We start from the raw sequence: 26,072 nt of genomic DNA, 5'->3' as shown, positions 1-26,072 counted from the left end.
GGATAATCCACTTGAGTTTTTCTCTTCTGGAATGGAGGTTGTAGCTTAATCCTGTGGACAATAGTCCACATTACACAATTAACTCACCCAATTTAAGATGCTTTAAAATACACAACAGTATAATCAATGGATCTCTAGGCCTGAATTTGATAAATTCAGCTTAAAACTCTGAGTTGTTTAAAGCAACAAATGTAGCAAGGATTTTGAGTAAGCAATAACACACTTCAGATGGGGTAGTTGTACTAGGCACTGGTAATTCCTGAGTGGGGAAAGGACTTGACCATTGTTCTGTTCCTTGCATATATGTATCTGATATAATTATCTAACTAGCCATATATTGTTGCTTATTCTATACCTTGTGAATTGCCAGATATTAAATAGCATCTTTAAAAAGTGCGTATTAAGAGATATACATAAAGCTGATCATGATACATATGCTTCAGTGCAGAGGGACTTAGGGCTTCTGGGAGGAGCTTAATTCTTCATGCATAGTGTCAGGTGTTTTTAAATTGTTGTTGAATTCAAGGCTCTGTTTGGAGAAGGGAAACCATCACACACACTCCAGTTCAACCCAACAACAAAAATCAACCAAACAACCCTCCAGCAAATCAACAGGAATTCCTGTGTTTTTTCACAAATGCCACAATAAAGTGTACAAAGATTTTCATTATAAAAACCTCTACCTTATCTACAGGCTGTTAAGGCCAGTGACCTCTAGATATGCAATGATGTACTGGGTTTTAGGTTTTGGGGTTTTTTAAAATTGTTTTGGTAGAGGTGTGCAAAAATTCAAGTGAAAATCAAGGTTTCCACATTGTGTTCAGTGTAGAAAAGATGGAACCCATCATCAGCAATTAACTGTATCAATTTAGGCAGACAGATGTCATAAATTGTAATATAGATATTTTAAAAATAATAATGGATTGAAATAATTCTTGGAGTTTTGTTACCCAGATTATGATCCTAATCCTGCAAAGATTGAGCACTTTACCAGTTCCTTTGGGGGTACATGTGTGTATGACTCATAATTATTACTTAAGGATTGGATTCTGCTTTCATTGATGGCTATGACAAAACTCCCATTGACTTCTGTTGTACATGATCTGGCCCTTAGTATCTAAGAAGCCTTGTGTGCAAGGACATAATTACATCAATGGGTTCTGCTGAGATTATATACAAGAAGGGAAGTCCACGCCTGCTTGACTGTAGGTATTCACATTAGTACTGATATGACTTACATACACAGTGCAGATAGGTGAAGAATGTAACTTCCCTGAAGAGCTTGCACTGCTAGATTTGCACTCTGTGAAGTCCTGTAGGGAATTTGGAGGAATCTGTATAGAAGTGTATTATGTTATGAAGATCAGATTGTTTCATGCACTGAAGGAACTGCAGGAATGACTGTTCTTTGCTTTTGAGCTGTCTCCATACAGATACATCTCTGGCCTCCATGATGAGCATGAACATTCAAGCTATTTTGACTTTTTACCAACATTACAAATATAGTCCCCAGTTACATACATTTCAGGTACCTCTCAGCTTACTGCTCAGTACATATTTCCTAGAATATACAATAGCCGAGAAAAAGGAATTTCTGTAGGAGCTTTGGCTGGAGAGGTGTTTGGCTTCCTAAATGATAACTCCTGGGGTTAAAATAATAAAAAGAATGAATAAATGAGGCCGAGAACCTATTTAACTATGCATGCAGCCATTTATGGAGAAAAATGTTTGTTCTGCTCTGGGCCTTTGTGTTTTGATATAAGAAAGCACAAGTACCTAGAATCACTTGATTTGTTGCTGTGAAAACAAATATTTTCTTTGTGAATCACCAAGAAATTTTATGTGAATATTTTCCATTCATACTTCCCCTTTCCCCTTTATTGAGCCGTTAGGCTGCAAGTTTTGTTACAACTGCAACAGAAAGAGACAGAGTAGTGAAATTCCAATGCATATGATCTCCAAATAGTTGAGTATGTGAGGGTGTTTTTTTTTGTTTGTTTTTTAAATAAATGATCTGAAACGTGAATAATGATCAGTTCTAATAAAGGAAAGAGACCTCATCTGAAACATCATAGATCATATTTGATGTAAGGATAAACTGACAAGGGCATTTTCAAATAAAACGATTGTGTGTAGGTCAGCTGCAAAATGGGGGTTATCTGTAATGAAGACAGATCTTAAGCAAAGGTGGTCAGAATGGTCAGTGCAACTATCCTGTCATATCCCCTTACAACAAAGTTGATTAATGTTTTCCCTATCAAAGTCAATGCTTTTGTACAGTAAATGTTGCATTTCAAAATAATTTCCTAATTTAATTTCAGCATAAAAATTGCAAAAGAAGATAGGAAATAACTACTTAAGAACTGTTACAACAGCCACATTCACACTTGTAGTTAGCCTTGGGAAATTCAGGAATAATGACTGAGTGGATTTTATATTTTTCAGTGACAGCATGTACTGTTTGGCACTCTGGAGCAATGCTGTAGGAAAAGAAAAGAGGCCTAAATAAGGTCTGAAAAGGAAAGAGCCCTAAGAGAAAGATCTGTCTCCAAACTCTGCTCTGCTATAAAATAAAGAGCTAGTTTTACACTCCTTAACCAGACAAAACTCCTGTTGAGATTAATAGGCATTTTACTTGAGTAAAGAAAGCAGGGTTGAGTATTTCTCTTCGTAAAAAGGTTTTAATGCCTAAGGATTGGGGGAAGTAACCAATAAACCTCTACAATTGTTAAAAATGAACACCACTAGAAGTCTTAAAATTACATATTTATTTTAAAACAAATATCCATAACTCTTTAACTGAACTTTGGGCAACAGAGATCAGCAAAATTCAATTATAAATATCAATATCCACAGACAGTATAGGACAGTTAAGTTACTCATCTAGCCAGCTCATTTACCGATTGTCATTCAAGTCCTAATACAATATATTGTACTTCTAACGTAAAGATTTATCATAGGGCTCTCCCGTGCATCCATTTGCCACCTGTGTGGTTTTGCACTAGAGCAGGGCTTCTCAAACTTCATTGCACTGTGATCCCCTTCTGACAACCAAAATTACTACATGACCCCGGGAAGGGGGACCAAAGCCTGAGCCCCACCGCCCTGGGGGGCGCCAAAGCTTGAGGGCTTCAGCCCTGGGCAATGGGGCTCAGACTTTGGCTTCAGCCTCAAGCCCCAGCAAGTCTAACGCCAGCCTTGGCGACCCCATTAAAATAAAGTCATGACCCACTTTGGAGTCCCAATCCACAGTTTGAGAACTGCTGCCCTAGAGAGAACATTCCTGTGCTGTAGCAGTACTCCAGTTCTCCACAGTTTACTCTGAAAATCACATTTCTCATTTATTCTCTTTTTAAATTTTCTTTTAATATATTTATTTTAAGTGCACATAGTGGTTAGGAAACAGCTGGATAGAGACTTATGGAGACTAAAATCCTCTCTCCGCAGCAAAGCTACAGTACAGGACTCAAGCAGTGCAGGATTCCTTCACATCACAATGCCAGTACCTCAGCTGTAACACATTTACAGCAGCTGAGAATCTAGGGTAAGAATTTCAAAAGCACCTAAGTGACTAAGTCACATTTTCAAAAGTGATGTAGGCACCTCGGCTCCTATGTCCCACTGAAATTCAGTGAGATTTAGACTCTGAATTGCATAAGCCGCTTTTGAAAATGAGGTTTAGGCTCCTGAGTCATTTAGGTGCTTTTGAAAGTTTGATCCCCAGTTTTAATTGGTGGTATAACTTTCACCATTAACACACATAATAATCCTTACCTTATTTTTAGTTCATGTTCTTATTTTATGGCTCAGCTTATGATGATGACAACAGTAGCAATAGTGATCCCTACCACAAGCATTTCATCTCAGATGATGGACATTTGGACTAAAGGGCTTTACCGCCAACCAGTCATTAATGAGGAGGCAAAGCCCTACCCAAATGGGTATGCTACTTAAAATATGCTACTTATAAATATTGTATTTCTGTGTCAGTCTTACAATCTGCCCTTAGTAAAGGGCAGCATATAGCTCATAGATTTAATGAGTCTAAAGCCTGAAGGGACCATTGGATCTTCTACGCTGACCTCCTGCGTATCACAGGCCATTATATTTTACCCAATTATTAAAAAGAAAAGGAGTACTTGTGGCACCTTAGAGACTAACCAGTTTATTTGAGCATGAGCTTTCGTGAGCTACAGCTCACTTCATCGGATGCATAGCATATCGTGGAAACTGCAGAAGACATTATATACACACAGAGACCATGAAACAAAACTTCCTCCCACCTCACTCCCCCGCTGGCAACAGCTTATCTAAAGTGATCCTCAAGTAGAGCCATTTCCAGCACAAATCCAGGTTTTCTCACCCTTCCCCCCCCCACACACACATACAAACTCACTCTCTTGCTGGCAACAGCCCATCCCCCTTTGAAACCCCTCTTTATAATGCGCATGATAATCAAGGTGGGTCACCTCCAGCACTAATCCCCCCCCAAGACGTTCTGGTTAAACTTGGATTATTGCTGTGCACATTGTAAGATGAGCTGTTGCCAGCAGGAGAATGAGTTTGTGTGTGTGGTTTTTGGAAAAAAGGGGGGGGGGGGGGGGGGGGGGCGAGAAAACCTGGATTAGTGCTGGAGGTGACCCACCTTGATTATCATGCGCATTATAAAGAGGGGTTTCAAAGGGGGATGGGCTGTTGCCAGCAGGAGAGTGAGTTTGTATGTGTGTGTGTGGGGGGGGGGGGGGGGGAAGGGTGAGAAAACCTGGATTTGTGCTGGAAATGGCTCTACTTGATGATCACTTTAGATAAGCTGTTGCCAGCGGGGGAGTGAGGTGGGAGGAAGTTTTGTTTCATGGTCTCTGTGTGTATATAATGTCTTCTGCAGTTTCCACGATATGCTATGCATCCGATGAAGTGAGCTGTAGCTCACGAAAGCTCATGCTCAAATAAACTGGTTAGTCTCTAAGGTGCCACAAGTACTCCTTTTCTTTTTACGAATACAGACTAACACGGCTGTTACTCTGGTACCCAATTATTGTGTATGGAGCCCAATAACTTAAGTTTAGCTATAGCATGTCTTCCACAAAAACATCCAGTCTTGATCTGAAGACTTTGGACTTTCCTTAGTAGTTTGTTCCAATGGTTAATCACCCTAATTAAAAATCTGAGCCTTATTCCTAATTTGAATTTATCTGGCTGTTGTGTGCAGCCATTGGTTCTTATTCTGCCTTTCTCTGCTAGATTAAATAGTCCTTAAATATGTTGTATTTTCTCCCTGTGAATATCTTTATACACTGTAATCAAGTCACCTCTCAGTCTCAAGTTTTTTTTTTTGTTTTTTTTTTTGATAAGCTACACAGCTGGAGCTCTGTAAGTCTCTCACTGTATGGAATTTCCTCCTTGCCTCGAATCATTTCTGTGACTCTTTTCTGCATCCTCTCCAGTTTTTCAAGAGCCTTGTAAAATGTGAGCACTGGAATGGGACACAGTATTGCAATATCGGTTTCGCCAAGGCCGTGTACATAGGTATAATCACCTCCCCACTCCTACTTGCTCATTTCCTGTGTATACACCAAAGGGTCACAAAAGCTCTTCTTGTGACAGCACCACCCTGGGAGCTCATGTTGAGTTGCTCATTCAGTATCACCCCGAAATCCTTTTCAGAGTCACTGCTTTACAGTACACAGCCCCCCCATTGAGTAGATTCATAGAAACTAAGGTCAAAAGGGACCATTATGATCATCTAGTCTGACCTCCTGCACAACGCAGGCCACAGAATCTAACCCACCCACTCCTGCGAAAAACCTCACCTATGTCTGAGCTATTGAAGTCCTCAAATCATGGTTTAAAGACTTCAAGGAGGAGAGAATCCTCCAGCAAGTGACCTGTGCCCCATGCTACAGAGGAAGGCGAAAAACCTCCAGGGCCTCTTCTAATCTGGCCTGGAGGAAAATTCCTTCCCGACCCCAAATATGGCGATCAGCTAAACCCTGAGCATATGGGCAAGATTCATCAGCCAGATGCTACAAAAAATTCTTTCCTGGGTAACTCAGATCCCACCCCATCTAACATCCCATCACAGGCCATTGGGCCTATTTACCATGAATATTTAAAGATTAATTAATTAGGTGTGGCCTGCATTCCTTGTTGCTAGATGTATGTGTAACCCACTAAACTTTGATTACAGAAGTACCCACTCTAATTCCATTTTACTGTAGGAATAGTGAGCGGGTTCAGTCTGGTTTTCACAGCAGAGCTCCCACCTGTGGATGATAACATATAAGATAAATAAGCAAATTTGGACAGTCGTGGATGCTCCAGTTTGGAATAAAGACACCACAATGTAGCAAAGCTGCTCACACTAAAACAAATCTTTAAGTTTCTAAGAGGACGCTTTGAGGGTTTACTTAAGACTCCTCAGAAATCTAAACACAAACTTATTGTTGCAGCAGTACAGCAAAAATTTGTATCTGCATCTGATCCGCGATTCGCAAACATGGTCCGTGGATATTAAGTGGATATCCGCAGATTTGCAGGGCTCTAACTACGCAAACAAAAAATAGTAGTATCAGGCATACCGATATCGTCCGTACCAAAATGGTACATAGGCCACAAATCCTGGGCATTTAAAATATGCACTACCGATTTGGCATTAATGTCCCCACACTGTCCTGAGCTGAACAAGCAGCATGAGCCTAATTCTGTAAATAGGCTGGTATCCTCTTCCTTGTGATTATCTTCTTGCTGCAATTAGTAAAAGCAGCCCTGTGAGCATCACTCCTCAGGCACAGAGATTTTCACCTTCCCTCTGGTATGGCTGTCTCCCTCTGGATCCAGCACTGAAGAATTTGATGCCTTTTTAGAGTGGAATTGGTTCCCATCCTTGGAGATACCCTATTAACCATTCTTCAAGGGGTTGTGACCTTTTTCCTTTGTTTACCAGCTAGTCCCATAGTAGCTGGAGTCAGGGGACAGCTGGTCCACTCTTCTGGCAGGCTCCCTTCCCCCCCTCCCCGCCCCCGCAAATGACTTCTCCTATTCAAACATGCGACAGAAGCATGGGTTACGTATACCTTTGCTAATTTGGCTGTCTTAAAATACAACTTGCTTGAATGGGCCCAGCTTACCGAGCAATCCAGGTTGCTCTGTATGACTGCCCTGCTCTCATTATTGACCATTCTGCTAATCTTTGAGGCATCCGTAAATGCTACCAGCCATGATTTTTATCCTGAGCTGACCCAGGAGCAGAGCAGGGATTGAACTGTGAATGAAGGAGCAACAATACAGTCCTTGCTTCCCCCTTACTTGGAGGGGAGGAAATAAGCTACTCCAGCCTCCCTGTGCACCAGTTCAGCTGTGCTGGCTGGTGCACTGAGAGGAGTATAGCCAAGGCTCCACTTCCAATTCCTGTCTGCATGGGAAGGGGAGTATCAACCTGGCACTGCTACACTCAGCCTGAGCTGCTGCCCACTTCCTACCGGCAGGAGCAGGTTGGCAGCTCGGGTGACATTCTGGCACTGCAGCAATAGTAGTGAGTTCAACAGGAAGGTAAGAAATGGCATTTCAACCCTTTATTTTAGTTTATTTAATATATTTCCTGTTTTTGCCAGGGTGTCCACCTGCAGGGCTCTGAACTTCAGTCAGTCTCAGTGTCACCATCCTTCCCAGAACTCCTTCCTTATCTCCGCTTGCCCATGTTAGCTTCATTTAATGTATTAGCTGGTTAGCTTTGTGCAAGGCCAGGGGAGTTGCTGTCATTTCTTCCGAAAACCGAGCACATAATAAAAATGTGTCTGCAGGTCTCTAGGGTGCTGCTGATCCCAGGGATGTGACGACTTTTTTTTTTTATTTTTATATAAATTTTGAAAAGTGTGTGGCACCTGGAAGAATACTGGAGAGAAAGCATTATTTCAAAATAATACTTTGGCTTTGAGAACCTGACACAAATGTGCATTTGCCTATAATTTGTGACCTAACTAATGGCATCAGTGGAACACTTTAGCAGTCCAAGAAAGATCTAGTGCCCACGTTGCCAGTGTGTTCATAATCCAGAATGTTTTGAGTTCTCTGTTGTGCATGTGCTGTGCTATCCAGTGAGTGGAGCAATGATTAATTGAGTGATGTGAAGGGAAAGCACATGTTATGCTGACAATACCTAATGAACTTGCCTAATAAAATCTTGAAAATGGAACAGCTAGTTTTAAAAAATTCAAGCTGACAAAGTTACAATGGTTGATGGGGGAGGGGGAAACCTGCTTTCCGAGTGATGTGTAGGGGATGTAGTCTTAGGGCCTATGGGCATCAGTGAGATTTACACCTGTAAACTTCCCATTTGTGGTGCCATTGATTTTACTTTTGAGCCATATATTTTGGGGATCTTTAATAAACCAGTGTATTAGAACAGCGTTACTCAAACTGGGGTCTGCGGATCCCCGGGGGTCTGCAAGGGTACACTAGGGGGTCCTCTGGCCCCGCTGATTAACTCCTTTCCCTTCCTGCCAGGGCCTCCTGCATGCTGGGAAACAGTTGTTCAGCAGCATGTAGGAGATGCTGGGAAGGAGGGGAGAAGTGGGGATGGGGTGCCCTCGGGGGAGGGGGTGGAAAGAGGCGGGGAAGAGGACGGGAAGGAGTGGAGCGGAGGCGGGAAGAGGTGGGTGGGGGTGGGGCCTGGGGGATGAGGGTGGAGTGAGGGTGGGGCCTGGGGCTGAGTGGGAGGGGTGGGGGGGTCCACGACAAATTTTAAATCAATATGGGGGTCCTTGGGTTACTAAAGTTTGAGAACTGCTGTATTAGAGCATAAGAACATTAGAATGGCTATGCTGGCTCAGACCAATGGCCAATTTAACTCAGTATCCAATCTTCCGACAGTGGCTGGTGCCAGGTGCTTCAGAGGGAATGAACAGAACAGGGCATATATCAAGTGATCCATCCCTTGTTGTCCAGTCCCAGCTTCTGGCAATCAGAGACATAGGGACACCCAGAGCATGGGGTTGCCTTCCTTACCATCTTGGTTAATAGCCATTGATGGACTGATTCTCCATGAACTTATCTAATTATTTGTTTTAACCTAGTTATACTTTTGGGCTTCTCAACATCCCCTGGCAATGAGTTCCACAGGTTGACTGTGCATTGTGTGAAGAACTACTTCCTTATGTTAGTTTTAAACCTGTTGCCTATTAATTTAATTGGGTGACTCCAGGTTCTTGTATTATGTGAAGGAGTAAATAACATTTCCTTATTCACTTTTTCCATATCATTAATGATTTATAGACCTGTATCATATCCCCTCTTAGTTATTTCTTTTCTAAGATGACTGGCCCCAGTCTTTTTAATCTCTCCTTATATGGAAGATGTTCCATATCTTAATCATTTTGTTGCCCTTCTCTGTACTTTTTCCAATTCTAATATATATTTTTTTGAGATGGTGCAACCAGAACTGCACTCAGTATTCAAGGTGTGGATGTACCATGGATTTATATAGTGGCATTATGATATTTTGTGTCCTATTATCAATCGCTTTGCTAATGGTTCCTAATATTCTGTTAGCTTTTTTTGACTGTCACCGCACATTGAGAGAACTACCCAGAATGACTCCAAGATCTTTCTTGAGTGGTAACAGCTAATTTAGACCCCAGTGTTTTGTATGTATAGTTGGGATTACATTTTCTAGTGTGCATTACTTTGCACTGTAAAACCAACCACATTGTTGTGTTTAGAGACTGGTCATAGGATAATAATAGGTCAGGATTGGGGCAGGGTATCTGTGGAACCCATCTTGGTAACTGAGGACTACAGTTAACACTTTTTCATGTTTTTCTTTGATGCAACAGCTGAGAGGTATAGAAGGAGTAGTCTCCTTGGGTGCTGTGGGCCTGGGAAGATCATTCCATACATGTTTATTTTGTGGCCTGATATTGGAAGTCAGTTGAAATGGGACCCCAGGTTGAGCACAGGTGTTTGCTGGCAATCATTGTCAGCAATTGGTGAAGCTGAACCAGTGCTGAACATAATTAGCTACAAGCGCAGACATGACCAACCACAATCAGCATCATTTCAGGAACCCTGGTTAAAACTTTCTCTATGCCAAGTCGGTGTTTGGCTCTGACTCATTGGGTGGTGGAAGGAGTATTTATCAAAAGGTGAAGGAGTGAATTAAACTAAACCGAATTAAAGCCTTCTTAATTCTAAGTGAGAGTGTCCACAGGTCTTTAATGCCTTTAAATTAATCCACACATTTAATTAATTCAGATTAATTTTCCTGAGTGTCCCCATCTATAGAAGTCCTAAAAAGGAGGTTGGAATCTTATCTGAAATCACTGCTCCTTGATACTAGGTAAAACAAGAAAAGAGCTTTCCTAAATTGTCTGACTAGATACCCAGAGGGCAGCTCCTGCATAGGGTCACCAGATGTCCTGATTTTTATAGGGACAGTCCCGATATTTGGGGCTTATTTGGCTCCTATTACCCCCTACCCCCGTCCCGATTTTTCACACTTGCTGTCTGGTCACCCTACTCTTGCACGATGAGACAGACTGTGTGAGTGAGCTTTTTGGTGACATTTTTTATAGAAGTAGACAGGCCAGGAATCATTCTGGCATAATTAGAGTAATTGTGAAGTGATTTTCCTATGTGAATGAAGTGTTTCTCTTCTCTTAAGAGCGCAATTCCCATTATTGTTCATACTCATCCTGTAGCTGAGAAGAACTTGGGTGTCTTTATTTTTCTCTCCTTGTGACCATTATTATAAGGAACAGCAATGTGTTGAAGAAATCAGACTAACACAACTGCCTTCTAGTTACTATATCCACAGAGAGGGAATAGAAAACTAAGGGTCATGTAGGTGGTAAAGTAAACAAATACAGAGTTGCCTGCTAAAGACCTGTTTTCATGCTATGGACAGTTTTTAGATTAGAAGGAGACAGTTGAGACAATATTGCCATACCACTGTAACTTGTTTGCTGCTCTGTGAGGGTAGGCTGTATCTGCGGAGCTGTGTGCAAATGTAACAGTTTTGCAGCACACACACAGAAAGACAGTTTGGAGTCCTCCCTTTACCTGGATTTGCTGGGCTGGTGTCTCCTTACTGTGGTTCTTGGCTGGCGTGAGCAATTGATATCATGTAATCGCTGTAAAGCCAATGGGAAAATAGTCGGCCTTTCATTTTCATTTCTAACATTCTTCAGTCGGGAAGAGAGTGTCGGATGCAGGCCAATGACGTGCAAGAAACTGTGTGTTAGAGAAGCCAACAAGCCAGGAAAGACTCACTTTTCATTCTTTACTTGATGTTTACCTTGGTTTTGGAGCCTGTGCTCCTTCTCAACACCAGACTTATTGGCATTATTTGAGGTCTGTCTTTCTGCTATTGTGTAGTTACAGTCTATGTGTTTGTATGTTTGGGGCTTTATCCTCATCTGGGCCAAGCTCCCCCTTGATACAGCTGAGGGAGGAGAGGCAAAGGGGGCTCTAAGTCACATTTACATCTCTCTCTATCTCCAGGATGTTCGGGGTCCAGAGTTGGCACTGATATAAGCTAGAGCAGCCAGAAGGGCCAGTGTGCACATGGGAAAGAAGAAAGATTGAACTGGGTCAGGTTGTTAAGAAAGAACAAAGAAGGGTGGGAACTTTAATTTTTCTTAAGAGCCAGAAGAACCAGAGCAGCCTCTCAAATATTTACCTTGTGTTATTTGTTGACCGAATCTCTGCTGTATACATTCAGTTTCTCACTATTATTGGCTGAACGTTCCTATGCTACTTGTTCATCCCTATGAGAGGACCTCCTGCTTGCAATCTGAGGGGGAGAGAACCTCATCTCACCTTTGCCTTGTGTCCCTGACAACTCAAGGAACAAGCCTGTGGTAGATGGAGCAAGGCATCAAGCAATACAGGTGAAAAGCTGATTTGTTGGTCGAGATTTAAGGTACCAGTATGATGTCAGTATGATGTTGAAGCTGTGCATCTGTAACGACGCTGGTTCTGGTGGGACCCAACTGAGAGTGCCAGTTCAGGACAAATTGCTTAAAGTAGGGCAGTTACAGCCAAGGCTGGGGTTCCTTTGCATACGAAGCCAAACCAAACCAGCCAAACAGAGAAGACTTTGGTTTTACCCCACTGGCTAACAACAAGTCACACAAGCAATTCCCTTAGACACTCCAGTTTCCCAGTATCACCACCAGTGCCAGTAAGTGGAGTGCTTACCTGGGCAGCTCCCATTTGGTGTGAGGGGTGGGGGTGGGAATGGGAATGTGGGGGGTGCAAGAGTCAGGACATGCGGTACGGGGGGGCTGGGTATGGGGGGTGTAGGAGTCAGGCAGAGGGCTGGGGGCATGTGAGGGGGTGCAGGAGTCAGGGCAAGAACTGTGGGGGGGCTGGGTGTGTGTGTGGGGGGGTGCTGGAGTCAGGGCTGGGGTCATGGGCGGTGCAGGGGTCAGGGCAGGAGGCTGGGTGTGTGTGAGGGGGGTGCAGGGGTCAGGGCAGAGGGCTCCGGGTGTGGGCTGGAGTCGTAGGGGTGGTCCCAGCCCCCTGCCCTGAGCGGCTCACAGCAGGGGGCTGGAGGGGATATGCCCTGATTCCACCCCCCGTCCCCACCTCCTCTCTGCCTCCTCCCCGGAGCAGGAGCAGCGAGCACTTTGCGGCTCTGCTTCTCCCTCTCCCTCGCAAGGGCCATCAGCTGATCCAAGCCAGGGAGGGAGAGGAGGAGGGGCAGGAACCCAGCAGGCTGGGGGAAGAGGCTGGGGGGCAGGGGGGAGCTTGCCTGCTCTGCAGCAGCAGCCGGCTGGACCAAGCTTCTTCACCCTGCCCAGGGGGAAGGGAGGGGGGCGGAGAAGAGTGGGCCGGGGCGGGCAGGATTTTTAATGGCACGCTGCTGCCTGCCGGGGTCCCGGCCTGGGTTCGGCAGCAGGCTGAGTGGGGCTGGTGGCTGGGACTCGGCAGGCAGCAGCATGGCATTAAAAAGCAGCTCTCTTGCCGTCTTTGGCATGTGTGCCATAGGTTGCTGACCCCTGGTATAGCTGATGGTCCTTAATGGGCCGTCAAGCAGGCTACGCAGAGCTGACATCAACTTGTCTGAGGTGTCACCCGAAGCGTAGCACAAGTTTGAAATACAGACAGTATAGAGCAGAGGTGGGCAAACTATGGCCCACGGGCCACATCTGGCCCACGGGACCCTCCTGCCCAGCTCCTGGGCTCCTGCCCCGGGAGGCTCGCCCCCGGCCCCTCCCCTGCTGTCTCCCCTCCCCCGAAGGCAGTGGAGTGAGCTGTGGCGTCGCCATGCTCTGGGTGGCGGGGCTGTGAGCTCCTGGGGCAGCGCAGCTGCAGAGCCCAGCCTGACCCGGTGCTCTGGGTGGTGCGGCTGCAGAGCCGCCAGCCACCAGCGCTCCAGGCAGCGCGGTAAGGGGGCAGGGAGCAGGGGGGTTGGATAGAGGGCAGGGGAGTTCAGGGGGGAGGTCAGAGGGCGGGGATGTGGATAGGGGTCGGGGCGGGAACAGGGGGTTGAATGGGGGCAGTCAGGAAGGAGGGGGGCTTGGATGGGGCAGCAGGGGGCAGTCAGGGGACAGGAAGAAGGGGTGGTTGGATGGGGCAGGGTCCTGGGGGCAGTCAGGAATGAGAGGAGGGGTTGGGTGGGACGGCGGGGGGCAGTTGGGGTGAGGGTCTGGGGGCGGTCAGGGGACTGGGAGCAGGGGGGGTGTGTGGATGGGGCAGGGGTCCTGGGGGGGCCGTCAGGGAACAGGGGAGGTTGGATGGGGCAGGGGTCCTGGGGGGGCTGTCAGGGAACAGGGGAGGTTGGATGGGGCAGGAGTCCTGGGGGGGGGCAGATAGGAGGTGTGGGCTGGGCCACAACCCCCTCCCCTAACCAGCCCTCCATACAATTTCCGAAACCCAATGTAGCCCTCAGGTGAAAAAGTTTGCCCGCCCCTGGTATAGAGCCAATACTTATATCTTTAAATACAAAAATGTTACATGCATACAGATAGCATAATCATAACCAGCAAACCATAACCTTGTCTTAGACACCTTATTTGACCCCCTTTTGTACAAGATTTGGTGCCACTACATGGCCTTGGTTGCAACAATGTTCTACACGGTCCCAGTTCAAGTCAATAGTGTCACAGCATCTTACTCTCTCCTGTGTACTAAGGAAGGACAAAACATGCTGAATGATCAGAAGTTGGGCATAACTTAAAATGTTACTTCCTTTTTATGATCTTCCTTGACCCTGGCCCTATTCCATAATAATTGGGGAAGAGAGGAGATTTGAATAACATGAATTAGTTCTTATGGGGGTCTTTAGGAGGGATTTGACTGAGGAGAGTGAGGTGGATTAGTACAAGATGGGGTATTAGTTGGTGTCTGCTAGAGACCACCAAATCACACTACGGAATAGGATGACCAGCTCCTTACACATCTATCTACAATGTGTAGGACAAAAAGCTGTGTGATCATGGGGATTTCAACTTGAGTGACATATATGCTGGAGGTTTAATGCTGCCAGTACTAAAACATCCTTGGAATTTCTAAATACTACAGAAGATAATTTCTAACTCAAAAATTTTTGCAACCAAAACAGGGGAATTCTATATTAGACCTCCTCTTGAAAGATAAAGGGGAACTGATCACAGAACTAAAAATTAATTGTAGCTTAGGTACACATGATCATGATTTGATCACATTTATAATGTGCAAACAGAATAAAGTGCACACCAGTAACACACACACACACACCCCTGATACTTTAAAAAGGCCACCTTCACAAAAATGAAAGCAATCATGAGCCAAATCAGCTGGGAAGAAGCATTTAACCAGAAAAATGTAATTGATAATTGGGAATCCTTTAAAAACACCTTACTAGATACCCAAAAACCAACAATCTCACAATTAAGGAAGGAGGAATATTGGTTAAAAAAAACCCGACCTGATTTAGAGGGGAAGTGAAGGCAAATATCTATATCTGCCTTCACTTCCTATTTTATATATATAAAACAAATGGAAGAAAGAGGAAGAAATATGTGGCCAGCAAAGTTAGGGACAATAATAAGGAATTTAAGTATATTGGGAACAAAAGAAGTCGACAATCGTATCTATCCATTACTAGAATGGCAGAATCATCAATAATGGTGCACAAAAGGCAGAAGTGTTCAATATATATTTCTTGGGTGTATTTGGGGAAAAACAGGTGATATAGTCTCATCAGAGGATGATGATAACACTCTTTCCATTCCACTAGTACCTAAGGAGGATGTTAAACAGGAACAACAAGAGTTAGACATTTTAAAATCAGCAGATCCAGATAACTTGCATCCAAGAGTTTTTAAAGAGTTGGCTGAGGAGCTGATTGGACAATTAATGTTGATTTTCATGGAACACTGGAGAAATTCCAGAAGACAGGAAGAAAACTAATGTTGTGTCACTATTTAAAGAGTAAATGGGGTGACCCATGTCATCTGTCAGTCTAATATAGATTCCGTGCAAGATAATGGAGCAACTAATATAGAACTCAATTAATAAAGAATTAAAGGAGGGTAATATAATGAATGCCAATCAAAATTGGTTTATGAAAAATAGATTCTGGCAAATTAACTTAATTTTTTTTTAATGAGATAAGTTTGGTAGATAAGGGCAATAGTGTTAATGTAATATATACTTAGACTTTTGTAAGGCCTTTGACTTAGTGGTGCACTAGAACAATTAAAACTAGAACAATATAAAATTAACATGGAGCATATTAAATTGATAAAAAGGCTGGCAAATGGATAGGTCTCAAAATGTAACTGTAAACGGGAAATTGTCATCAAGTGCGTGTCCCTCAGGAATCAGTTCTTGGCCCTGTGCTATTTAACATTTTTATCAATGACCCGGAAAAAAACAAAATCTTAACTGATAAAGTTTGCAGATGACACAAAAATTGAGGGAGTGGTAAATAATGAAGAGGACAGATCATTTATAAAGAGAGATCTGGATTGCTTGGTAACCTGGCTGCAAGCAAACACTATGTATTTTAATATGGCTAAAGGTCATGTATATATCTAGAAACAAAGAACGTAGGCCATCCTTATAGAATGGGGGACTCTATTCTGGGAAGCAGTGACTGAAAAAGATTTGGGAGTTGTGGTGGATAATCAGCTGAAAATGAGCTCCCAGGGAGATGCTGTTGCCAAAGAGCTAATGCGATCCTTGGATGCATAAACAGGGGACTCTCAACTATCAGTAGAGATATTTTTACCTTTGTTTGGCACTTGTGTGACCATTGCTGGAATAGTGTGTCCTGTTCTGGTGTCCACAATTCAAGAAAGATGTTGAAAAATTGGAGAGAGCTCAGAGAAGAGTGACAAGAATGACTAAGGATTAGAAAACATGTCTTCTGGTGATAGGCTCAGTGAACTCAATCTATTTAGCTTAACAAAGCGAAGGTTAATGGGTGTCTTGATTAGTCTATAAGTACCTATGTGGGGAACCAATATTTAGTAACGGGCTCTTCAATCTAGCAGAGAATAATATAATCAAATACAGTGGCTGGGGAAATTGAAGCGAGACAAATTCAGAGTGGAAATAAAGCTTACATTTTTAACACTGAGGGTAACAATTTAGAAAAATTTGCTAAGGGTTGTGGTGGATTTTCCATCATGGACAATGTTAAAATCAAGATTGGATGTTTTTTCTAAAAGAAATGCTCTAGGAATTATTTGTGGGAAATTCTATGGCCTGTGTTATAAAGACAGTCAGACTAGATGATCACAATGGTACCTTCTGCCTTTGGAATCTGTGAGTCTATGGGTATGTTTGTACTGCACACTAAGACTGGGCTCTGAAACAGATTTGAGCTCAAGTCCTCCTCCTGTCCACACACGCATCAATCTGACTTGGGTCAGCAAGCCCTCGGTACCCAGATCCTAGGACCCTGCTGGGGGTGGGGGGTGGGGGTGAGTCAGAGCCCAAATCTCACTGGCTCTGTCTACACAGCAGTGTAATCCTAGGGTTCAAACTCAGGCTTACGCCTACCCATTCCTTTCATCTACACACACAAATTGTGCTAACTTAGGGCTCAGACCTAGGGCTCCAAGACTCCACAGGGGTGGAGGATCTGAGCCTGAGTCAAGGCATGACCCAGGGTTCAAGCCCTATTGCTTTGCAGTGTGGCCACAGCCCCACTGGAGTCGTTCTCTGGGAGTCTGCCAAAAGTATCCCACAATCCTATGACCAACTTTCTTTGTCCTTTGGATGGTCAACTTTGGGGGACAGTCAAGTTTTCCCACACTGCAATACTGAGAGAGGGCTAGAGTGGCCACATTTTGGGTATGGTTAAAAAAACTGACCTGATTTAGAGGGAAAGTGAAGGCAGCTACAACTATATAAACAAATAGAAGAAAGGGGACCTTTCTTACCCTGTGGCTATGTCTGCACTGCAACAAAAGACGTGTGGCATGGCTGAGGCTGGCCCGGGGCAGCTCTCTTGGGACTCGGGCTGGGGCTGCGGGGCTATTAAATTTCAGCGTATTGTTTGGGCTTGGGGATCTCAGAGCCTGGGCCAGCCCAGACATTTGCGCTGCTATTTTTAGTCCCATGGCTCGAGCCCCACAAGCTTGAGTCAGCTGACCTGGGCTCTGAGACTGAGTGTTGTGGGATTTTGATCGCAGTGTAGACCTACCCTATGAGTGTGTCACTGTGGCTCTGTGGATCACAACTGAGAATACCAAATTCCGGACAAACAGCTGAGAAATAGGGCAGCCACACCCCAAAACTGGTGGTTATTCTCCCATGAGATACACCAAACCAGCAACAAAAGTAAACTACTGTTTCACCACACTGGCTAACAAGAAGTCAGAAAAGCAGTCTCCTTAGGCATTCCAGTCCTGGATTCAACACCCAGACACTAGACTTAAAGATGAGTGGTTATTTAAAACCAGTTTAATCAAACAAAAGGTTCTTCTGATCCTAAAGGACCAGCCACACATCCAGGTCAATATATATAAGTTAGATCTTACCCAATAACCATGCTGTTGCCAGTCCTTTAGTATTTAAAATCTATAGGTTTATTTATAAGAAAGAAAGGTGAGAGTTAAAATTGGTTAAAGGAATTAAATACATACAGTACTTACAGAGTTCTTGGATCAGGCTTGTAGCAGTGATGGAATAAACTGCTGGCTTGTTAAGTTAAGTCTCTGGTTGTTTCCAAATCATTGGAAGGTCCTCAGTCCTTTGGTTAGAATGCTCCCATTAATGTAAGTTCATAGTCCAGAGGTTTGAGCAAGAAAGAGGCAAAATGGAGATGTTTCCCGGGCCTTTTATAGCTTCTGCCAACTGAAGGGAAACCCATTGTTCTCACTGTGGAAAATTACAGGTAACAAGATGGTGTTTGGAGTCACATTGGCAAGTCACATGTCCATGCATGATTTCGCTTAGTCACAGCAGAAGCCATTACCTATATTCCAGATAGAAGGTTCACAGGAAAGTCTATTAAGGGTAGATAGGTATCTCCCTTGGTCCATTGTGAGTTAAGTGCTCCTTGATGAGCCATTTAACTTGAACAGTCCCTTCAAGATGTGCAAGCTAAATACCTTGTTGTTGTTGTTACCACATGAGCAGACATTTAAAATACAGGTACATAGTTATATTCATAACTTCAGATACAAAAATGATACGTGCATATAAATAGCATAATCATATTCAACAAATCATAACTTTTCTATCAACGCCTTACTTGACACACTTTTATATAAGATTTGTTGCTATTATGTAACAGTGGTAGCAACAATGATCTACACGGTCATATTTTATTCAGATAATGTCGCAGACTGGAAATGGAAGGTCATTCCATTAGTAAGGGGTATCATAAAGGTGACATAGAAACAGGTGAGGGAAAGAGAGGCAAAAGAGTGTGGAATCAATAACAGAGGGGCTGAGGGAGCAGTTTTACGCCCAAAGCTTTTGACATTCATGGCACGTCTACATAGCAAATGTCAGCCCATGGCAGTGAGTCTCAGAGCCTAGGTTTACTGACTGGGGCTTGCAGGCTCATGCTGCAGCCCTAAAAATAGCTGTGCAGATATTTGGGCTTGGGCTGGAGCTCAGGCTATGAAGCCCAGCCCCTCCCTAGGACTCTGTGACTCGCTACCATGGGCTGTGTAGATGTACCATAAACAGGGGCGGAGCTGTGAAGAGCTTTGAATCATAGACCCATAGGGTTAGAAGGAACCGCAAGGGTCATCTGGTCTAACTCCCTGCCAAGATGCAGGCTTTGTTGTGTCTAAACCATCCAAGACAGCTGGTTATCCAGCCTACTTTTGAAAACCTCAAGTAAATGAGTTTCCACAACCTCCATAGGCAGTCTGTTCCATTGTCCTCCTGTTCTTACAGTTAGGAAGTTTTTCCTGAGATTTAATTGAAGGCAGGGATAAGGAGTTTAGACTGAATATTAGACGAGGGGAGGGAAACTAATAGAGATGCATGGCTGTTCTGTAAAAAACATTATTGGGACACAAGCATAAGCAATAAAAGATGAAAGCCTCTGCAAGCTACCTAGCTGGGTAGTTAACCTGTGTGGTTATCTAAATCATGTGAAATACTTCTCTTGGCCTGAGACAGAGTGGACAAAGTGAGGGGGCATGCTTTCTGCCTCATGCTACCATGGTCTGAGGAAATAGTCCCATCGTTTTTTCCTTCTTGTTCCAACAGGAACCTAGTAAGACATGGCTACATGGAAGAAAACTGATGTACTAAATTAACGGAGCAAAATTAGTTCCAAATACAGTCCAGGGAGTTATGTTTTTAGAAACCCACCTTGAATCTAGCACCAGTGTTTCAGCTATTTGCTGACATCCATATAGGAAAGAAAAAGTGCTTCTTATTATGGCTGCTGTCTGAAAGGAAGATGAGAGGGTAAATTAGGTTAGTGGAAACTAAAGAAGTGTAGTAGAAGAGGTGTTTATATAATTTGTCATTGAATAACTGGATTGTTTAAATTTGAGGCCAGTTAAAAAAAATCCTCTGGATTTTTACTATTTCTAATAAATTAATTTATTTATTTTAAAAAAAATTGTAAAAATTATGTCAAATTCAATTGTAGACTCTTGGTTAAACTTCTTGGGGGTAAGACCAAAGCCACCAATGTGTGTGAGAATGATTCTGCTCTCCTTATTACAGTTGATTACAGTGTTCTCTGTTATAAAGGGTGGAGACACTTGGTGGTTCTCCAAAGAAAGTGAGTAATAATTGACCTAATGTACAGTGCACATGAATAACATATTCTTTTGGTAAGAAATTTATGTTTTACAGGGTGTGCTAGAGTTCACATCCCTTTTTTACGTCTTCCAAAAGATTTTAAAATACTCAGCTGCTCTATTAAATTTCTAATTCAACAAAGACTCAAATGCAAAGTATGTATTAGATAAAGCTCTTGAGTCGTGTCCAAATGCTGAAAAATCTTTTAATCTGCCTTGAAAACAGCTGTTTAGAATTTTGAATAGAAATAATAACAATTTTCCTCAGCATATATTATTGCTGTTCACATCAGTCCCAAACTGGAATACATTTCTCTTTGTTAAACTGATGTGAAGTATTTCTGCTGTTATAAAGGTTCAGCTGTCTTCTAAACATACCAGGAGCGATAGTCTGGCCCAAATGAAGCCAATAGGAGTTTTGTCTTTGACTTCAGAGAGGGGTGAGAAGCAGGATTTCACCTGAGGTGTTTTGATTTGCTCAGAAGACAGGAGTTGACTTTAACTCCTTCAGTGCCAGGCTCATGAATGTGGCCTTATTGGGGTGTTCCTGTTAGTACCACTATATCTTCATGACTATCTAGTTTCCCTTTAATGGTACTACTTTTAGTCCCCATGAACACATTCAAATAAATGGTAAGGTTTTTACACATATGAAGCTTTTAATCCTCTCTTCATAAATAAATGCGTAATCTTGTAAAAATATTCATATACCAGCTCTGCATTAAATAATGTTAAGTAAAATTGAGTTCCTAGGCATGTGCATTCAAAGAAGTCACAAAAGAATTCAAGGTGATTAACACAATAACAGTGAATACCAAAAGAAATAATGATTTCTCGTTTGAAAAATGGTGCCCAAGCCGCACAGGCCTGGCTTGCATTTATTCCACAACTCTTCATTTTGTCATATCCAGAGGATAAATTCTACATGCGTTTCACAAAGGAATTGGTCGTATATGAGAACACATGGGCACTTTGTTTTTTTTGAGACTCAGATATAGAAATTCTGTACTGTCAGGGGAAATAAAGCCTGGATGCTTATGTCAGCCAACTCCAGTGAGGGGTGTAAGGGGGTTGGAGGCACTTTGTTCTGTGAATAGGCACAGGCATTTTGGTTACATGTAAGACATTTTCAATTACAAATATGAAATCACTTTTAGCAAAGAAGATTCTCTTTTTTTGTGTAGGCTCAGGGTGCCAAGTGGGGATTGTCATTACCTGGTCAGGGGGATTTAGGTCTTGTAATAAATTGGTGATTATGGGTAGGGAAAGATACTGTATTAAAATGATGGCAAACTAAGTAGGTATGCTATTGTTATAGCCGATAATGCCGTCTACTCTTTATTTTGGGCTTAGTACCCTGCATTTGAAAACCATGTCTTTTTCGTATTATGTGTATGCTTTAGAAATATGTGTTCCTTGGATGTTGGGATGTTCATGTATGCATTAGAGGTCACATATAGAAATGTGAGAACGCAGCGTGTGCATGTGTACCCCAAACAATGCTACCAATGAAAAGCAGATAGCCCATTAACTTTACAAAGGGAATGTACGCATTTCTTACTAGGAGCCTGATCCCATTACATTTTTCTATTAAGTTCAGTGAGCTTTGGCTCAGTCCCTGACTTTGGTGTACGGAAAAGTCCTGAGTTCTTTTTTCAGTGAGGGCACTGCATCTTTTAGTAATCAAACCTGAACCTGGTTTGCAACTGCACATAGGTAGGGTGACCAGACAGCAAGTGTGAAAAATCGGGACAGGGGTGGGGAGTAATAGGAGCCTATATAAGAAAAAGACCCAAAAATCGGACTGTCCCTATAAAATCGGGACATCTGGTCATCCTACACATAAGGACATTCTACAAATACAGGGCACCCGTTGATGTCAGTGGGATCCCATGCATCCAGCCATGAGCAGTATTTGGTTCCAGACATGCAACATGCATGCTGTATTTTACTTTCCTGAAAACAAAACATGAAGATTTATGTGAAAAACCAACAAGATCATTGTATGAACAGGGTTTTAATTAGCTATTTAAAAGATACTGATTCAATTTCTCGTTCCTAATTAAGTGAATTGAAGGGGGGGAGGGGTGTCAAAGCAGTCGTCTTGCCAAGTGAGAGTTCCAGTCTGGTGGTTCTCATTTTAAACATGTGGGCTAAACTACATTATCTTTGTAATTTAGGCTTACAGTATATTCACACACTAATAAAAGCTGTGTTTAAGGGCAGTCTAACCACATCAAGCTGATTTTATTTTATAACACTAAACAATTTAATGCCTTAAAAACATTTTTCTAATTCCAATTTATCTATCAGAAGTACGGTATGAAAAGAGAAGCTTAATTATTAAAATAAGGGTTCATGGCTGTTCCTAACCCAAGCACCCCCTAACAGGAATGATATGGAGAAATGGCATACTTTCTGGGAACTTGCTTTTTGGACAGAATGCAAAATAACTGTGATCATTAGGAGGAAGTTTTCTCTGCCCCTGAAGTGTCCCAAATTACGGGCTTTCTATTGTTTTATGGGATGTTTTTGTTTTGCTTTGCTTTTTAAAGCCCTACTTTTCCCACAATATTGGTGTGAATGCAGCTGTAACTTTCAGTATCAGTCAAAATACTGAACTACAGGCCAGTCAGCCTCACCTCAGTCCCTGGAAAAATCATGGAGCACGTCCTCAAGGAATCAATTCTGAAGCACTTAGAGGAGAGGAAAGTGATCAGGAACAGTCAGCATAGATTCACCAAGGGCAAGTCATGCCTGACTCATGTAATTGCCTTCTATGATGAGATAACTGGCTCTGTGGATGAAGGGAAAGCAGTGGACGTGTTGTTCCTTGACTTTAGCAAAGCTTTTGACACCGTCTCCCACAGTATTCTTGCCAGCAAGTTAAAGTAGTATGGGCTGGATGAATGGACTATAAGGTGGATAGAAAGCTGGTTAGATTGTCGGGCTCAACGGGTAGTGATCAATGGCTCCATGTCTAGTTGGCAGCCGGTATCAAGTGGAATGCCCCAAGGGTCGGTCCTGGGGCCGGTTTTGTTCAATATCTTCATAAATGATCTGGAGGATGGTGTGGATTGCACCCTCAGCAAGTTTGCAGATGACACTAAACTGGGAGGAGAGGTAGATACGCTGGAGGATAGGGATAGGATACAGAGGGACCTAGACAAATTGGAGGATTGGGCCAAAAGAAATCTGATGAGGTTCAACAAGGACAAGTGCAGAGTCCTGCACTTAGGATGGAAGAATCCCATGCACCGCTACAGATTAGGGACCGAATGGCTCGGCAGCAGTCCTGCAGAAAAGGACCTAGGGGTTACAGTGGACGAGAAGCTGGATATGAGTCAACGGAGTGCCCTTGCTGCCAAGAAGGCCAATGGCATTTTGGGATGTATAAGTAGGGGCATTGCCAACAGATCGAGGGATGTGATCGTTCCCCTCTATTCGACACTGGTGAGGCCTCATCTGGAGTACTGTGTCCAGTTTTGGGCCCCACACTACAAGAAGGATGTGGAAAAATTGGAAAGAGTCCAGTGGAGGACAACAAAAATGATTAGGGAGCTGGAGCACATGATTTATGAGGAGAGGCTGAGGGAACTGGGATTATTTAGTCTGCAGAAGAGAAGAATGAGGAGGGATTTGATAGCTGCTTTCAACTACCTGAAAGGGGGTTCCAAAGAGGATGGCTCTAGACTGTTCTCAGTGGTAGCAGATGACAGAACAAGGAGTAATGGTCTCAAGTTGCAGTGGGAGAGATTTAGGTTGGATATTACGAAAAACTTTTTCACTAGGAGGGTGGTGAAACACTGGAATGGGTTACCTAGGGAGGTGGTAGAATCTCCTTCCTTAGAAGTTTTTAAGGTCAGGCTTGACAAAGCCCTGGCTGGGATGATTTAATTGGGGATCGGTCCTGCTTTGAGCAGCGGGTTGGACTAGATGACCTCCTGAGCTCCCTTCCAACCCTGATATTCTATGATTCTATGAAAATAGTCTGTTCTGCCATTCACATTTCTGGGGCTGATGTGTGTATATCAGTAGCCATCTAGATCCCTAAGTGTTCCCATTCAGTTACAAATTAAAACCAAAAACTTCCTTTCAAACTTATAGTGAATTTTTTTTTTTAAGTACAAGTTTGAATTGGCACCATAACTACTAAACCTTGCATTTCAGGCTGATGCCAGAGCTCCCGCAGAGGAACTGTATACACTGTACTGCACTCTATAAGCTTACTCTCCTTAACACTTCAATTTGAAGAGGTCTGGTTTATCACTGGTTAACCCCATCCTATTTTCCATTTTCTCCACTCTCCTCCCAACAATTATGGGAAGCCCCATACTCTCATGTAGCTTAATGGTTCTCTTGCCTTAAATCCCAGACAGAAATTGGCCCCAATAGGCATAATGTCCACTGCTTTGGAGTGTGAATCTGTATTGGCTGAGAGGTTGGGAGAGTTGGATTTGGCTGGAACAGGTTCCCAACTATTAAACACCATGGGCTTGATTCAAAGCCTGTTGAAGTAATAGATTCTCACTGACTTCAGGTTTATTTTCATTTGCCAATTTACTGCATTTTGTGTGTGTGAGGTGGGTGGGTGGGGGTTATGTCACGTATGGCATATGTCATCTCTGCAGCTGGATTAAGCCATTCCTGATGTAGTTTGCAACCCTTTAACTCTTATTTCATCTGGTGAAGCATTTGTTTTCCCTGTTGTCTGACAATCAAGTATGAGAATAATATCAGGGCAAAACATTTGGACCACATCAGTTTGAGGAGAACAGGCCAAAAAGAATGTGGAAATCAACTGTCTACAGATGGGAAATGGTCCTTTTGGAAAATATGAGGTTAATAGCTGCAATTTATGTAACTTTTGTTTATTCATATGTGGTCGCCTAGTGCTAGCTAGTACATAATATGTCAGAGAAAATAGCCAGATGAGACAGTCTAGTGTATTATGTTAATGATCTACTCATCACAGTGCTTTTATATTCTCATGCATTTCTCAAGCCGATACCTTTCTGCTGGACAGAATATGAACAGAACCTTGCTTTTGTCCCTTCCTTTCCTTAAAAATCACATCCATTAAGGCAAGGCACCCCACTCCCAGGGTGGAACCAAGATTTGTTGGGGTCAGCTTGGTATTCAGGTTCTCTTCCTAGCTGGCTTTGTTTGGCTGGCTGCTCCTGGCTATGCCTCCCTTTTAACTAGTTGGTTGGCTGGCCTTTGCTGGCAAGCTTCCCTCTCCTGGTTGGCTGGCCCCTCATGGCTGGCTGACCCATCTCTTCCTTTTCTTCTTTCCCCCTCTCTTCCTCCCCATGGGTCTCCTCACTCCCATAGTTTGTCTCTCCTCTTGCTCCCCTCACCACCTTCTTGTTTGCCTCCCCACCTGTTTTATTCACTTTGATCTTTTCTCCCTTGCTACATCCCTCTTTCCTGTGCGCTCTCTTTCTTTGTTGGCTGTTTGTCCCTGTTTCCCTCACACCTGTTCTCTAACCCCTTTTCTCTCCTGTTTTCCCCCTTTTCCTCAAATTTGTTCCATTCCTCCCAGTGCATTGGGGGCACTGCCTAGGGAGCCTAACCTAGCAACCACTTTCATTAAAACAGAGGAAATGATATTGTTACTAAAACACCATCTAAGAATGTTTTTGAGGGTTTTATTTTGGTGGCTTGTGAAGATTCCCCCTTAGTATATGCCTCTCTTTCCTGAACTTCACGGATTTATGAGCCCAGTCTACACTCAAGCAAATCTTACAGTAATACATCTGATAGAAACCCTATTAAAGTGTCACATAATTCTTCTGTATCTTCATACCCATCATTGTTGTCTACCAAGAAATCTGTGTATCAAATAACAGCTTTTCTCTT

At 43.1% G+C, this 26,072-nt stretch overlaps 1 protein-coding gene and 1 long non-coding RNA gene across 7 annotated transcripts in view; one reads left to right on the top strand and one right to left on the bottom strand.

Moving 5' to 3' along the window:
- The window catches only part of FBN1 (fibrillin 1), a 216,199-nt gene that overhangs the window by 38,843 nt on the left and 151,284 nt on the right, over positions 1-26,072 (top strand). The gene's annotated exons all lie outside the window — the stretch shown is intronic.
- The window catches only part of LOC119567176, a 97,269-nt gene that overhangs the window by 24,663 nt on the left and 46,534 nt on the right, over positions 1-26,072 (bottom strand). For all 3 annotated transcript variants that reach the window (XR_006284538.1, XR_006284539.1, XR_006284540.1), the window contains exon 3: positions 19,771-19,850. This is a non-coding gene — a long non-coding RNA (uncharacterized LOC119567176). The remainder of the gene's footprint in view (positions 1-19,770; positions 19,851-26,072) is intronic.

Source organism: Chelonia mydas, chromosome 10, assembly GCF_015237465.2.
Source record: "Chelonia mydas isolate rCheMyd1 chromosome 10, rCheMyd1.pri.v2, whole genome shotgun sequence".
In the NCBI taxonomy this organism is placed as follows: domain Eukaryota; kingdom Metazoa; phylum Chordata; order Testudines; family Cheloniidae; genus Chelonia; species Chelonia mydas.
This window is presented reverse-complemented; position numbering and strand designations above follow the sequence as displayed.